The sequence below is a fragment of the Arvicanthis niloticus genome, chromosome 22 (assembly GCF_011762505.2).
Source record: "Arvicanthis niloticus isolate mArvNil1 chromosome 22, mArvNil1.pat.X, whole genome shotgun sequence".
NCBI classification, from domain to species: Eukaryota; Metazoa; Chordata; class Mammalia; order Rodentia; family Muridae; genus Arvicanthis; species Arvicanthis niloticus.
In genome coordinates, this window is record NC_133429.1 from 10,514,825 (window position 1) to 10,532,118 (window position 17,294).

Sequence of the window (17,294 nt, forward strand, 5' to 3'; positions counted from 1 at the left end):
GGAGGTTTTCAACTACTGAGCTGCCGACTAATCTCCTGCAGACAACCTCTCTGTGTTCTCAGCCATGGAGACCACCAACCCAAGAAAGCAAGCCATGACCCAGCTAAGTGAGTCGTTGTGACGAAGAACTCTCACCCCATGGGACACAGCCAGAGTGCATCCTTCTTTGGCTGCTGGCTACCAGCTGTATGCCCCCACTAAGGGTCTCAGCTCTCCAGCATCTCTTTTTCTATTTTTCAGACAGGGTCTCACTCTGTGATGCACTCTGACCTGAAATGTGCTCAATACCCCAGGGCTGCCTTGAATTTACAAAGAGCTTTCTACTTCATTCTCCTGAGATCTGGTCCTTGTTGATAGCACTAATCTCTGCTACCTGTCTAGATGAGTCTGTCAGCTTACTGATGACCAGTTTGAGGTAGCTCTCATGGCTTCCACTTGGCCTTTCCCACCACAATAGACCTCAGTCTGCACACAGGTCAAGGAAGAGTTAGGGATTCAACTGTGAAATATACCACCCTAGCTGCATTCCAGAACTAACAAATATAACTAAAGGGTGGTTTTGAGGACACACTGGGCCACTTTGAGCTCAAACCACATCAGCCTCTATTCTCACTGGGCCAGAGTGATGCCTTGGGTCTCCCTGAATCAATGCCAGTTCACACCAAGCATCTCAGAGTCCCCAAAGGGAAATATCCCTTTCCCCAATGGTGGTATGATGGTCTACTTCCCTTCACTTTGGCAAAATAGCCAATAGCATCAGTCCATATGAAGGAAAGGCTATAGATTCAGAGGTTCCAGCCAATGGTTTATTGGGCTATGGAAACACTGCATAGTAGTCTAGGAGCTGGTGCCAGGGGAAACCTGCTTACCTCAGGTGACCAGGTTAATGGGGAAAGAAAACAGCTGGAGTCCAAAGTCCCCTTCAAGGGTATGCCTTGATGGCCCTACTTCCTTGATCTCTCAGGGATTCTTCTTAGTAACCATGGACTGAAAGCCAAGCCTTAATACACTGGCTTTTGGGAGACATATCCATGCCACAGGATATTGGAATAACACTGAATGACTGCCTGTACGCCTTTAAGAGACCTGGGTGAAAGATTAACAGGGCAACTTTCTTCAATGGACCACAGTCCCTTTCCCAGGAGACTCTGCCTCTCTTTCCTTCAAAGGATTCAGGGCTTATAAAGTGGGTGAGTCTGACTCCTGTTTCTTAGCTTCTGTTCACTTGACTGAGATCTTTTGTGCTTGTGCCAATCAAGTCCACTTTTGGTAGGCTTCCTATCTAATTCACTTCCAGGAATGAGCACTGAGCCTATGTCACTGGTCTGAGCCAATCAGAGGGCTGCAACCATTGCTTTCCATCATGATGTCATCATCCACCCTGCCTTTGGCCTGAGGCAAGAGCAGTGAGTCAGCAACAGTGTCCAGGCTTCCCCAGCAACAGTGTTCAGGCCCCCCAGTAACAGCTCTGGAATGTCCCCAGAGCCCTAGCCAATCCCAAAGACCCCATACCCCTAGAGATGGAGCTAACCACACAAGATAAAGGTCACCTAACCTTCCCAGGAATTCCACTTATCTGCTTTAAATTAGGCCTGTGAGCTCACCTGGGCTATCTCCATCTTGGTGATAGTGATAGGAGACCCCAGTATGCTGGACTTCTGATAATAAAATGCTCTTTGCTTTTGCATACTATTTGGGTCTGGGGTATCATTCTTTGATGAATTTCATTTGGGGGCTTGTCCCAGATTTTGGAGCTGGAACTCCCCTGACCCAAATAGTTGAGTATTTTTCCGATTGGTAAATCCGGGCACCTGATTGGTGCCCTGTTGTCTTTTGTCTTGTCTGGTTCTGTGTTTCTGTTTTGGGTTTAATCTGGAAACTTCAAGGGAGGATGTTCTTGACCCCCTACCAGAAACAGGAGAACTTGATTTCTGAACCAGCTGGATTTCTGTCTTTGGGTCTCCCGTGTGCAGGGAAGAAGGCAGTCTGAGATAGACTTTTTGGTTTTGTTTTTAGTTTTCCTGGGAGTGTCCTTCTGTGTCTGTCTATGGGTATTCTGTTTGTGCTTTTTGTCTTCTCATACACTTTTTTGGTTTTTTGATTCCTAGGATGGCACAGGCACGGAGTACCGCACTGGGCTTTGTTCCTAAACTTTTGAGGACTTTTGAGAAATAGCAGAAGACTTGGGTCTGGTTGTTTGTCCCCAAAAACTAACCATCTCTTGCAGGAATGAATGGCCCACCTATAAAGCAGGATGGCCTGAGGAGGGGACTTTCCATCTCCCCGTCATCCACAGGGTGAAAGTTTAGTTTCTGAGATCAGGGGCCACCAGGACCAAGTACACGCTAGTAAACAACTTGTTGATATGAGAATTAATAAAAGGAGAGAGTCAAGCATTTCTCCCCCCTTTCCTGGAGGGTAGCTAAATAACTGCAGGGAGGGAGTCCCAGAACCAAGTTTGCTTACTTATGCCTCAAAAAGGCTTGTATCTTAAGGACACAGCGTTAGGGTGAGAGGAGAGATTCATCTGAGTCAGAGAACTAGAGAAGAAGAGATTACTGTCAACCAAGGTCACTGTTGGGGATTTAGGCGTGCAAAAGGAACTGGGTAGGAGGTGTGGAAGAAGGGGACAATGGGCAAGGAAGGGACTGAGGGCTGCAGACCTTTAGGGATTCAGGAGCCTGGAAAGGACTTTCATCTGGCACATCTCCAGCCTTGAATGAGAGGTGAGAGGTCAGATACTATTGAGATTTACACCTCCAGCATAGCTGTAGCCATTTTGTTCCATGCATGCCAGCCATCTCATACTGTTGCTGTAACATGCCTGCCAGTCACACACACACACACAAATAATAATAATAACAACATGACTCAACAGGATTATGCAGACCACATCCAATTATGTTCTGTATGAGGTTTCTTAATCTTAAGAAATTCCACAAAGCTTTATATAGGATCAAGTTAAAGGTCAGTATGAACTGTTATGTCTAAAATGGCTTAAGTCAGAGCTGACCACTGGGCAACACTTCCTTCACCTGCCTATAAGCTCATTGTGGGTTTTTTTTTTTTTTTTTTCTTTATGAGCCTGCCCTGAGAACAGACTGGCACCACAATTAGGCTTCCAAGTCCTGTTTGTGTGGTCCTGAATGTTCAGTATTAGGGTTTGTATTCAATACAGTATCCTTGCTTAACTGAGTGTATGTCTGCTGTTTTGTTGTTGTTGTTGTTGTTGTTTTAGAAACAATTAGACCATAACAATGGCCTGATGAATAACTCATCCCTTGATGGGTTCATAATACTGGTAAGAAGTAAAGGCAGGAAACGGGGTGTAGTTGGAGGAGGTACAGCATTTTTAAAGGGGGATGGTGAACAAGGAACACACCTGACAATGACCTCTGGCTTCCACACACACAACCACCCACACTCACAGACACATGAACGCACACACGCTACACATATGCACACACATAATAACCAAGAGTTGATAACAAGTGAAGCTGAGACAAAGGTATATGGAGCTCCCTCTGCTACTGTGTTCAATATGGTAGTGTCACTGTGACCAAAAGCCTGCCAAGTCTGAATCCGGGAAGAAGCATTTGTTTTCTCAGTTTTCGAGGATTTTGTTACTTGACCCCATGTGCGTGGACAGACCACCACGGCAGCAAGAGCATGTGAAGGCATAGGACTGTTCACTTTATGGCGAACAGGAAGTCAGCCATGCCCCAGTGACCTACTTCCTCCAACCACACCCTACTTCCTATTTTTTGTTGTTGTTGGTTTTTCAAGACAGGGTTTCTCTGTGTAGCCCTGGCTGTCCTGGAACTCACTCTGTAGACCAGGCTGGCCTCAAACTCAGAAATCCACCTGCCTCTGCCTCCCAAGTGCTGGGATTAAAGGCGTGCGCCACCACTGGCTGGCCACTTCCTATCTTTTTATCAGTATGACCATCATACTATGAACCCATCAAGGGATAAATTATTCATCAGGTCATTGTTATAGTCTAATTGTTTATGGAAAAAAACCCACCAGATACACACACACACACACACACACACACACACACACACACACAGATGTGCTTTACTAGACATTTGCTAATCTCATCAAGCTGACAAGATAACCACCACAACTATTCTTACAACTGTATTTACCTGGAAATATTATCAATTAAAACGTTCTGGAAAGTTCTGTAGACGGCATTTTTATGATGTTACTTTTGGAATTAGTTGAGTAGAAATAATTTGTTTAATTTGGCTGTACTTTCTTAGATACCAGTAACTATTTTAGAAGTTTTTCTAAGTGAGAAAATAATGATTGGAAATAGCTAGTGCCAAGTGCCGTCCTGAATGTCTTGTTCCTTTAATTCTTTCCACAGCCTGTGAGGTTAGGGCATTTGCCACGTGTTTAGTATGTGGATTGGCAAAGATGAGGAAACAAAGCTCAGGTCACTCTGAGAAGGGTGGAGCTAGCGTTTGGACACAGGCAGGTTTTGCTTCGCAGTTTGTACGCTTTCCCCCTCCCGTACTAACCTGTAAGTTACATGAACTACACAATATGAAGTAAGTACTGTGAAGGCATTTTTATGAATCCTATCTTAGAATGGTTATTGTTTTTTGTTGTTGTTGTTATTGTTATTTGTTCTAAAAGCAAAAATCCCAACTGTTCAGTTTACCAAATGAAGCCTCAGGAACCAGACGCTGTGGTGGAGGCCTGCTACCTCAGAGAGGCAGAGAAAACACCGCTGAGCCTCCCACTCCACCCAAGTCCCAAAAGGAAAGAGCTCGTTCGTTCTCCTTCTCCGTGCTGTCTTAACCACCTTCAAGTCAAAGACCCTCCGTTGTCTTTCCTGGGGTCTCTTCTTCTCACTGACTGCTTGCTCTGTCTCCTGGTTTTGCTTAGATCTTGTTTACAGAAAGCTATGGGGTTAAAGGTGTGTGCTAGGACTGAGTCACCCCACAACAGAAAACAGGTTTTCTTTCTACTTCACAATCTCGGGGTTCACAATGTGACCAAATATCCTTAACAGTTATTACAGGAATGCTTTCTACTTATTTATATAACATAAACAAACTTTTTCATCACAATTAATTTATTTACTTACTATTTGTGTGTGTGTGTGTGTGTGTGTAAGTCAGAGGATACCTCTGTAGAGTTTGTTCTCTCCTTCCATCTTCATGTGGTTTCTAGGATCTGAACCCAGGTCCCCAGGTTTGAGTGACAAGTGCCTTTATTTACTGAGCCATCCAGTTGGCCCTCCTTTGTATTTGAGAGAAATACTTTTTTGGCAAGGGTCCAATCATTTTCACAGCTGACCAACATTGTGCCTTTCGGCCTCTCCTGCTGAGACTTAGAGCAGAAAGGAAGGTTCTCCAGTAGTCCTTAAGCCTGACCCTCTTTGTCTCTGTGCGACTTTCCCAGACTTGCTGCGTTTTTTATCATCCTGCAGGGCTGCAGAGTTTGTCAGCTTCCAGCATCTGTGAGGCTTAACTTGAATATATCAACCTGATGGATCTAAGATGGACAAGTAGTGCTGGGCGGTGGTGGCACACGCCTTTAATCCCAGCACTTGGGTGGCAGAGGCAGGTGCATTTCTGAGTTCGAGGCCAGCCTGGTCTACAGAGTGAGTTCCAGGACAGCCAGGACTACACAGAGAAACCCTGTCTCAAAACCAAAAAAAAAAAAAAAAAAAAAAAAAAAAAAAAGATAGACAAGTAGCTGGTCAAACACTATCAGTTCTGAGAATGTCCACGGGGAAGCTTCTGGAAGCTCTTGAAGACCATGTAAAAGTGCCCCGCCTTCTCCACTGTGGGAGAGCCACCCAGTACACTGAGAGTCTGCTGGGACAAGGTAGGTGAAGGAGAAATTCTTGCTCTCTCTCCTTGAGCCAGACCTTCACCCTTCTCCTGCAGGAAGACTCTTGGACTCCTGCTTCTTAGGCCTTTGTACCCAGACTGAGTTACACTATTGAATTTCCTGGTTCCTCATTTTGCTTATGGCATACATGGACCCCCTTGGCCTCTATAATCCTGTGGGCCCTTTTCCCTTACAAATATCCGCAGTGCCATCCTCTCTGCCTCTCTGCACTTTCCCCCTCCCTCCCCTGTGCTCCCCACCCTCCTCCCTCACTGTTTCTGTTGTTCTGGAGAATGCTAACTAACATTTCTCTGTGCCTCTCACACATATTCACTGTCCATTTGCATCTTGAATGGACCTAAGTCTTTTAGTCCTTGATTGTCCCTTGAGGAGCTGGTATTTATATTCTACCACTAGGTAATATGTCTTATCCACACCCCCTCCCTGGATCATCTTGTCACCCTTTAGACAGGAATGATGGATTTGGCCTAGGGAATTCCACTGGCAGGGCTGTCTTGGTCAAGGCACCTGCTGGAGTGTGATCTGAATTCAATCCCTGGGACCCACATAGTCGAAGAAGATAAAGGAGAAGGAAGATGAGGAGGAGGAGGAGGAGGAGAAAGGAGAAAGAGGAGGAGAAGAAGAAGGAGGAAGAAGAGGAGGAAGAAGAAGGAAGAGAAGGAGGAGGAAGGAGGAGGAAGGAGGAGGGGGAGGAGGAGAAGGAGGAGGAAGAGGAGGAGGAGGAGGAGGAGGAGGAGGAGGAGGAGGAGGAGGAGGAGGAGAAGGAGAAGGAGAAGTTGTCCAATTCCCACAGGTTTTTTCCCTGACCTACACACATGTGGCTTGGCACCTGTGCTTGTACACACACACACACACACAGAGAGAGAGAGAGAGAGAGAGAGAGAGAGAGAGAGAGAGAGAGAGAAAGAGAGAATGTAAAAAGAAAATAGGGCAGAGAGTATCTTCAAGTAGACAATGAGGTCAGCTGAGGATCATGAAGGAGCCTGGATCATATGACCTGGTACCAGTGTTGAGGGGATTTATGGGTTGGCTGTGTGCAGACCTCTTTACTTTCCCCATTACTCATTAGCTAAGCTATTGACATACTCTGTTGCTCACCAGAGGGAAATGAAATCCAAGAATCCCATTGGGTAGAACTGTCAAATATTCTCAGGGCAGAGACTAAATTGATCAAGTGAGGTTTTGGAGGAAACTCTGAGGTGTACAGACACACACACACACACACACACACACACACACACAGTGTCATGGCATGAGTATGGAGGTCAAAGGACAACTTTCTGGAATCCAATCTCTCTGACTTTGTGGACCCAGACAGTGAATTCAGGTTGCTAGGCTGCAAGTGTGCTTAGAGGTGGAGCCATCTGCTGGCCCAGCCCCCTCTGCACTGCCTACAACACCATCTAACCTCCCTAGGTGAGAGGAAGGGAAGGACAAGTTGTCTTGGCTTCCTAACATAGTACTAAGGGCTGCTATGCGGGACCCTCTCTTAAGATAAGCCAAGATAGGCTTCCCATCAAAGCTTCACTTAATGAAAATTCTATAAAGTACCAAGAAGCAAATGATAAGCAGAGAGTGACTCAAAGACTCAAAGGGCAGGACTTTGAACTTTTAAACCTATTTCTCCTCTAAAATATACATTGAAGAAACCTTTACTGGTAGGCCGCCTGAATGGTTCTGGTTTCGTGGTCTCATTTGATACCCTCATTCAGGAGCTTAGATCCCCAGAACCCAAGTGAAGCCAGGTGTGGTAGTGAGCATTTGTAACCCAAGGCTCTTGTGGGGCAACGGGGACAGAGGCTGGAGAATCCTAGGAAGCACACAGGCCAGCCTGGCATGTACAATGGCAATGTGACCCTGCCTCTAACAAGGTAGAAAGCGAGGAAAAACACCCAAGGGTGTACACACACACACACACACACACACACACACTTCCAAGGTAAGTAAAACACTAATCCCTCTAATCCAGAAACAGAACATTCACTGCTTAGGACAAGATGAAAAGGGAAGTCAGACTGTATTTAGCTCATGAATATTAAGATTTCTTCCTGCATCATTGTAATCATTGGGAGATAGTGTAGTCAGTACAGTGCTTGCCTTCAGAGCATGAGGGCCTGAGTTCGATTCCCAAACTCATGTTAAAAACAAGCAAACATCCGGGCAGTGGTGGTGTACGCCTTTAATCCCAGCACTTGGGAGGCAGAGGCAGGCGGATTTCTGAGTTTGAGGCCAGCCTGGTCTACAGAGTGAGTTCCAGGACAGCCAGGGCTACATAGAGAAACCCTGTCTTGAAAAACAAGCAAACAAAACAACAAAAAAACAAAACAACAAAATCCCCCCAAAAACAAGCAAACAAACAAAATCCAGGGCTGGTAGCATGAACTCGTCACACTAGTGATGGGGAGGCAGAGACAGGTGGATCTCTGGGGCTGATGAGCCAGCTAGCCTAGCCTCCTTGGAAAGTACCAGATTGAATACACACTCACAAAAGCATATACACACATGCGTACATACACACATGAAAACATGTATACATGAATGCATACATACTGTACTGGCTTTGTGTATCAACTTGACACAAGCTGGAGTTATCCAGAAAAAGGAGCCTCCCTTGAGGAAATGCCTCCATGAGATCCAGCTGTAAGGCATTTTCCCAATTAGTGATCAAGGGTGGGAGGGCCCATTGTGGGTGGTGCCATCCCTGGGCTCGTGGTCCTGGGTTCTATAAGAACGCAAACTGAGCAAGCCAGGGGAAGCAATGCAGTAAGCAATACCCACCATGGCCTCTGCATCAGCTCCTGCCTCCAGGTTCCTGCCCTGTGTGAGTTCCAGTCCTGACTTTCTTTGGTGATGAACAGCAATGTGGAAGTGTAAGCTGAATAAAGCCTTTCCTTCCCAACTTGCTTCTTGGTCATGATGTTTTGTACAGTAATAGAAACCCTGACTAAGACACATACACACATGCATACATACACATATGAATGGATATACATGCATACATACATATACACTTGCACATACACATGCATGCATACATACTCAAAAACGAAAGAAAAGACAAGAGTAAGTTGGAAGACTGGCTCGTTTTAAAGCTACAGTACTGATCCAAAGGCAGCCAGGAGACTGTCCTCAGAGGGAGCTAGGAGGAGGCTCTCTTCTGCACTGGATGGAGCTTGAGCATCAGGAATCCTCAAAGCCCATCTACATAGTGACACCCTTCCTCCCACAGGGCATATGTCCTCCAATAAGGCTGTACCTCCTAATAGTGCCACTTCCAATGCTCGCGCGCGCGCGCACACACATAAATTAACGAAAAAAAAAGAGCACATAATACCCAATGTCCTAAAACCTAAGCCCCACCTCCTAAACCACTTCCTGATAGTGACACTCTGGGGAACAGCTTTTAATACACAAGCCCTTTAAAAGTATTTTTAATTAGTTATTATTTATTTATTATGTGTTTGTGCATGTGTGCATGTGTGTATGTTAGTGTATGTGTGTGCCTGCATGCATTTGTGTATGTGAGCATTTGTCCGTATGTATGTATGTATGTATGAATGTATGTATATGTGTACATGCGTGTGAGTGCATGGATGTGTGTGTCTGCATATGGGACAATCTGCATATGGAGGTCAGAGGACTACTTTCAGGAGTTTGCTCTTTCCTTCCTTCATGTTGATTCAGGGTTTGTGTTTCTGCCTCTCTGCGTACTCCAGCTTCAACCGGATTCTCCCTCTTCTACCTCCAATCTTATGGTAGGAGTTCTGGGATTACAGATGTCCGTCGTAACATTCAATTATCCCATGGGTTCTGGGGCTTGAAATTAGGTCATCAGGTTTGGTTTGTGGTTTTGTTTTTTTGTTGTTGTTTTGTTTTGTTTTCGAGACAGGGTTTCTCTGTATAGCCCTGGCTGTCCTGGAACTCACTCTATAGACCAGGCTGGCCTCGAACTCAGAAATCCGCCTGCCTCTGCCTCCCAAGTGCTGGGATTAAAGGCGAGTGCCACCACCGCCCGGCTAGTGGTTTTTTTTTTTTTTTTTTTTTAAAAAAAAAAACAAAATCTCAATCATTCAGTTTTAACAATGAAAAGACTCAGGAACCAGACGTAGGGTGGAAAGCCTGCTAGCAGAGAGAGCACCCAGCTGGCCTTCCTCCTCACGCAGCATCCCAGAAGGAATCTCTCTTTCTCTTTCTCTCTCTCTCTCTCTCTCTCTCTCTCTCTCTCTCTCTCTCTCTCTCTCTCTCCAAACCAGTGTCCCTCCCTTCTACTTCCTGTGCCTCTCTATCCGTCCTCCTAGCTCCCTCATATTTTCTATGGTTTTTTTTCTTAATAATCCTATGTTCACTTTCTGTCAACTGGTTGCTTGCTCCACCATTTGACCTATGGCTGACTTTATTTAATCCTGTTTACAATACCCAAGCAGAAAGCCCTCAGGATTAAAGGTGTGTGCAAAGGCTGAGCCACACCACAACTAAAAACTGTTTTTTTTCCAGTCAATAACGCAATCCTAGGGTTCACAGTGTGATCAGCAAGTGTTTTTACCCACTGAGCCATCTCCCTCACTGGACAAATGAACCCTGGCCCTGTGAGCTATAGTACTTGGCCATCCATCCCCAACTCCCATCCGACCTCCACATAACTGTGGCCAACAACTGGACCCCGAGGTCAGGAACCTCCCACAAATCCATGACTGGATTCCCACCCTCAGAATCTCTGTGAAATCACAAGTGTTTATTTTTTATTGTTCTTTGGACCAGATCTCAGATAGATCAGGCTGACCTTTGAACTCTCTGGGTAGCTGAGGATATAACCTCGAACTTCTGACCTTTTTGCTTCTACATCCCAAGCGCTCGATTAGAGGGTGTTCGGCAACTATGCCTCATTTAGGTAGCGCTGAGGCTGGGCGAGGATTGGCCAGGGTTCTGTGCATGACTGGCAACTCTACCAACAGCTGCTCCTCCGGAGCCCAACAATGTTTCCTTGGGTTTTTTTGTCTTGTTTTGTTTTGTTTTATTATTATTATTATTTTTTTTTTTGAGACAGTTTTTTTTCTGGAACTGCCTCTGTAGACAAGGAGAGTCTGCCTGCCTCTGCCTCCCCAGTGCTGGGATTAAAGGTATGTGCTACCTTTGCCAGGCTTACTTTTTTTTTTTCGAGACAGGGTTTCTCTGTATAGCCCTGGCAGTCCTGGAACTCACTCTGTAGACCAGGCTGGCCTTGAACTCAGAAATCCGCCTGCCTCTGCCTCCCAAGTGCTGGGATTAAAGGCGTGTGCCACCACCGCCCGGCTCCAGGCTTACTTTTAAAGGCACTACATTTAGGGTAATTCTTTGCATAATAATTTATAGTCAGTACAGTGAGTATTGGTTTATATTGGTTTAGGAAACTGATTAGTTTCCTAAACAGACCACAGCAGAAAGATTCGGCCTGACCATGGCCTTTGGTAGAGGAAGGTGACCAGGAGACCCGGAGCCAGGCAAACCAACACCCCATCTCGGTTTCTTCTCACCTTCAACCTGGCCAAGTTGCCACCTCTGCTGGTCAAGCACATAGTACAGATTGGGAGAAGCAGGGTTTGCTGAGGTGAATGTGTGCTGCAGGGAGGCGGGGGAGGGGCGGGGAGGAAACAGAGGTGATTTCTACGTTCTGGGCTGTGCTTCTGGAAAACCAGAGAAAAGCGAGGGAGAGCAGCAGGGTAGGTCAGGGATGGTGGAGCGGAAAACCAGCTGTGCTGCTGGCTGAGCTCGCGATAAAGCTGATTGCGGGAGTGCCAGGACTGTCTCTGATGGGCTTGGAAGGGCTTTCGGTGCAGCCTAAAAACCAGTGTGTGACTCCCACGTTCTTTAGGTTTTAAGCACCGTCCTTGGCCAGAGGTCACACACTTCCTTAAAGGGACAGCTAGAGAACAGTTTCCGCTTTGCATCCCAGCTCCCCTGTTGCCACCACAGCAGGCCAACATCATGAATAGTACAGAACCCATTACGGCTGTGCCACAGCATCGCTTTATAGACAAACAAAACAAAACAAAAACAAAAACAAAAAAACAAACAACAACAACAACAACAAAAAAAACCCAAAAAACCTGGCAGTTTGCCAAGGCCCGGGCCAGGATCCTCAGGACTGTCTTTTACTGTTTTGTGTTCAGACAGACATTTTCTTTTTCGAAATGCAGGGGGTCAACTACAGGGGCCTGCCAGGCAAGCACTGTACCATCGAGTTACATCCCCAGCTGTCAAATTTTTTTTAATAATGTATTTATTTTTATGTGCATTGGTGTTTTGCCTGCATGTATGTCTATGTGGGGATGCCTAGAACTGGATTTGCAGACATCTGTGAGTTGCCATGTGGGTGCTGGGAATTGAACCGGTGTCCTCAGAAAGAGCAGCCAGTACCCTTAACTGCTGAGCCACGTCTCTAGCCTTCAGATAAGTTTTGTTGTCTGTCTCCTGGGATGGGTCTGTCCCAAGGCCTGGCTTCTGACAGATAAGCAGTTTGCCTCTCTTTTGGGGTTCCTGGAAGGACTGAGTCAGTAGACTACAGTGTTAATTCCTATAGAAATCTCAAAATGAATGTTTACGTAGCTAAGGAACCACTAAAAAGAGACAGGGAGCCAGGATTTCTGATTCCAACCATTTTGACTTCAGGTATTTTCTGGAAAATACATTAAAGGAATGTTTTCTTTTGTGCCAGGAATATAGTCTTGCTCCAGTAAATGAAAATTAAGCTAGGATACCAGGCAGATCTGAATTGAAAAAATCTGTCACTCACTAGGCATTGGCTCTGCCAGTTTCTTCTCCTGTAACATGAAGCCCTTATTTCATAGGACAGCTATTCTCATTACAAAAGGTAATAGAATCCACTCACACGCAGCAACACTCCTTTCTCATTTGCCCAGGTCTACTGTTCTCTTGAAAACTATAGGGTCTTCCCATGTGCTTGCTTGTTTGTTTGTTTGTTTGTTTTTTCCAAATGACAGGTTTTTCAATGTGGGCTTTAAAAAAAATTTTTTTTTTTTCATACTTCTCAAAACAGATCCCAAGTGTCGAGAGTGAAGAGAGTGAAGACATAACCGCTCCAAGGTATGGTTAAGGAGAAAGTTTTTATAGATATGAGATGTGTCAGACATCTTATAAGCAGATGTGAAGGAGAGCACAGCTGGAGGCATTCGGAAGAGTCCAGTGCAGGGAGAGAAAGTACTACAATGAACATGGCCAGGGGGCTGGGGAGAGAGCAAGAGAGAAAGGGGAGAGACAGAGGAGAGGAGGGAGAGAGGAGAGACCAAGAACCAAGCACAGAGGACCAAGACAGCAAAAGACAGCCCAAGAAAGCATATGGCTAAAATGGCAGGTTTATGTAGGAATGAGAAGCTGGGTGAAGGGAAGGCCATGGGCTGGAGTTTAGGGGAGGGGGTGGGGTGAGAGGAGCTGAGAGGAGCCCAGCTACTGAGTGCTGTGTGCTAGGCAGTTTCTGTATTCACCGGAACTCTGGGTCAGCCTCACACAGTACAGGAGGAAGGGGTGAGAGTAAGTACTGGATCTCTCTCTCTCTCTCTCTCTCTCTCTCTCTCTCTCTCTCTCTCTCTTTCTCCCTCTCCCTCCCTCCCTCCCTCCCTCCCCCTCCCTCTCCCTCTCCCCCTCCCCACCTCTCCTCCTCTTCTTCTGGTGGGCAACTAATTTCAATAGATAAGCTGAGAATTCTGGGTCCTACCTTCAGCTTCCCATTCAAGAGGAAAGAAAGTCCTTTCCTTTTCATTAGATATAAATTTCATGCATTTTGTGGGTGTTTGTTTTCTGGTGTGTGTGTGTGTGTGTGTGAGAGAGAGAGAGAGACAGAGAGAGAGAGAGAGACAGAGAGAGACAGAGAGAGAGAGAGAGACAGAGAGAGAGAGAAAGAGAGAGGCAGAGAGAGAGAGAGAGAGAGAGAGAGAGAGAGAGAGAGAGAGAGAGAGATCAAACCCAGGACTTTGCACATGGAAGGCAAGATCTCTATCTTTACTATAGATCTAGATTTTAAAACTTCATGGAGTGCTGGTGATGCAGCTCGGTGAGAGAGTGCTGGCCTAGCATGTGTGAAACCGAGTGGCTCCTCAGCACCACACAAACTGGATGTGGTGACTCAGGCCTGTCATCCAGCACCCAGCAGATATAGGCAAGAGGATCACAGGTTCCCTAGCTCCATAATGAGGTTGAGGCTAGCCTAGACTACCTTTCTCAAACAAAACCTCAAAAAGGATAGAAAGATGGTATTTGGCCCAAATCCACTCTTTGAGCTGATTATTTTTCCTGAGAGAAGTCAGATAGGGTGACTGGCAAGTTTATGTCAAGTTCACATATAATATGATTGAAGATAGCTGTGCTTACTGGGACTACATGGTGTTGGGGTTCACACTAGCCCCACGTTGGGGCGGCCAAAATAATGTTGGGGTCCACACTAGCTCCACGTTGGGGCGGCCAAAAACGTCGCAGCCCAGGCAAAATGTTGAGGCCAGGGCCAACCCATGTTTGGGCGGCCACTGTATCCCGGCCCAAGCTGGCCGCTCCAGTCTGCCGGTCAGGGTTCAGCAAGAGCGAGGGTGAGGGCAGACTCTACCTAATGTCTGGTGTCTCTGATTCATCTGATCTCAGTCTGATGTCTGGTTCTGTCTTCTATAGTCTGATTCTGATCTGTTCTGTCTCTGCCTTTTATACTTCTCACTTCTAAGCCACGCCTCTAAGTTACACCTTTAATCATGCCCTTAGGTCTTGTCTCTAACTCTGATCTCTATACTTCTAAGTCATACTCTTAAGTCACACACCTTTAATCTCACGCACCTTTAATCTCAAGGTATCTAAACCAAGATTATCGGACTGTGCTCAGCTGTTGTAGGCTATTGTAATCCAAGTCTCATGTCAGGGTATATGGCTCAAGATGGCTGCAAAGCTGATAGCCGCTTTCTGCTAAAAGTCGGCCCCCAACAACATGGTCAGAATGGAGGAAGCAAACTAATAACCCCTGGGCTTCTCAAAAGGTTGAGAAGTTTTATTTTAGAGGCATCATTGCAATGGGAATACATGGGTCACAATCAACTATGGAAAGATTCAACGGGATTGAATAAAGAGAGATTTTTTTTTCTTTTTTTTGAGCTGCTTTTGGAAGGCAAAACCTCAACAAGTTTCTCTGATGAGAGATTTGGGGACAGAGGGATTCTTGGGGTTGGTATAAGGCTGGGCCAGGACTTTGATTTGTTTTTAGAGGTCAGGTCAAACAGGTGGCAAAGATATGAGCAGCAGCCTGGTAGAAGCCAGGAGTGTGTCCTCAAGTGTTGAGGGGAGCTTTCCTAGCCAAGAAAGTGCTATTTTAGGAGGATGATTAAGGCACCAGTTATGTTGCTGAGAAACAGCAGATGTAGAGGAACCTTCACTGTAGTTACATAGACCCAGGGACTTCTCAGAGAGAGGTGCCACAAGCCACACTCTGGGCACAAGGGGCAGTCATACAACTGTAACTGTTTACTTTTGATTTTTTAAATTTTAATTTAACTTATTCTATTTATACTTATCTTTTTATTTATTTTGATTTATTTTTTTTTTTTTTTTTTTTTTTTTTTTTTTTTTTTTGAGAAATGGCTTCTCTGGTTCTCTGGGTAGCTTTGGCTGTCCTGGAACTCCCTCTATAGACCAGGCTGGTCTTGAACTCACAGACATCCCTCTGCCTCTGCCTCCTGAGTGCTGGGATTAAAGATGTGTGCCACCAAATACCTGGCGATTTTTTTTTTTAAAATGAACTTAATCAGGGTCACAGCACAGGCATGCTGGGGGTAGGTCCTCTGACTGTGAGGGTCCTGGAGATGGAACTGACTTTCTGTAGATGCTTGTTGGAGGAGAAGTCGGGGCGGGCAAGGCAGGGGTCATTTATTCAATAACTCACTCATTTAGTAAATTTTCATTCAGCTCTGATCCACACACTATTCCAGGCACAGGGGAGGGAAGATGTAGTGATTTAAAAAAAAAAAATAGACACTGTCTAACTCGACAAAATGTACACCACAGTCCCAGCCTGGCACGGTGGCACGTGCCGATAACCCTGACTCTGGGAGAGAGACAAAGTTCAGTGTTATCCTGGGCTTCTGAGACCTGCCCCAGCTTCATTAGACTGTCTCAAAAACTAAAAAAAAAAAAAAAACAAACAAACAAAAAAACAAACAAAAAACAAAACAAAAAAAACCCCCAAAAAAACAAAAACAAAAACAACAACAACAAAAAAAAACAAAAACAAAAACAAAAACAAAAACAAAAAAAAAGCAGAGCCAGGCATGGTGGTGGTAGGTGTCTTTAATCCCTGCACTCAGAGGGCAGAGGAAGGTGGATCTCTGTGAGTTGAGGCCTGTGTGGTCTATATTGGAAATTCCAGAACAGCCAGGACTACGTAGGGACCCTCTCTCAAAAGGCTAAAGCCAAAACACAGCAAGACAAATTGTAAAATAAATGAATGAATGATTGTATAAATAAATAAATAAATAAATAAATAAATAAATAAATAAATAAATAAAAATTACAGTTCAGCCGGGCAGTGGTGTCACACGCCTTTAATCCCAGCGCTTGGGAGGCAGAGGCAGGCAGATTTCTGAGTTTGAGGCCAGCCTGGTCTACAGAGTGAGTTCCAGGACAGCCAGGGCTACACAGAGAAACCCTGTCTCTAAAAAACAAAACAAAACAAAACAAAACAAAACAAAACAATACAGTTCAAAGAGAGGTAAACAGTGGAGAAAAAAAAAAAAAGAATGTAATTTCATGGCTTGGGGCCAAGGAAGCTTTCTGGAGGAAGTGTCCCTCATTTTCACCAGCACTCTGATAGAATGCCTGCAATAGCTTCGGGGAGGAGACACTTTGTTTTTGTTTTTTGAGACAAGGTTTCTTTGTGTACCCCTGGCTGACCTGGAACTCACTCTGTACACCAGGCTGACCTCGAACTCAGAAATCCGCCTGCCTCTGCCTCCCAAGTGCTGGGATTAAAGGCGTGCACCACCACTGTCTTTATTTTGCTACTGGTTTCAGAGGCTTCAGCCAACACCCAGCTGGCTCCGTTACTCCCAGGCTCAAGGCAAGGATAGAGCCTGACAGAGGAAAGCTGCTCACATCCTAGCAACCAAGAAGCAAGGAAGAGGAACAGGAACTGGTCAGAGCCAGAAATATCCTTCAGGTCACACCTTTGGTGACTCACTTTCTCACCTGGGCCTCAGCATTCCCCAAATGTTTATTTAAAGCTTAAATCCATGCCTGTGCCATTGATTCCAGCACTGGGGAAGCAGAGGCAGAAGGATCTCACTGAGTTTCAGGCCAGTGTGGCCTACATAGCGAGTTCGAGGCCACCTAGAGTATATAGTGAGACCCTGTCTCAAAAAAAAAAGAAAGAAAGAAAAAAAAAAAGGTCTGAATTGAGA

At 45.5% G+C, this 17,294-nt stretch overlaps 1 long non-coding RNA gene across 1 annotated transcript; it reads left to right on the forward strand.

Annotated features, from left to right (window-relative positions):
• Positions 1-4,467: 4,467 nt before the first annotated feature.
• On the forward strand, positions 4,468-5,711 carry LOC143435673 (uncharacterized). Its single transcript, XR_013106147.1, has 2 exons — positions 4,468-4,559; positions 4,668-5,711. It is a non-coding gene; the product is annotated as an uncharacterized LOC143435673 (long non-coding RNA).
• Positions 5,712-17,294: the final 11,583 nt, after the last annotated feature.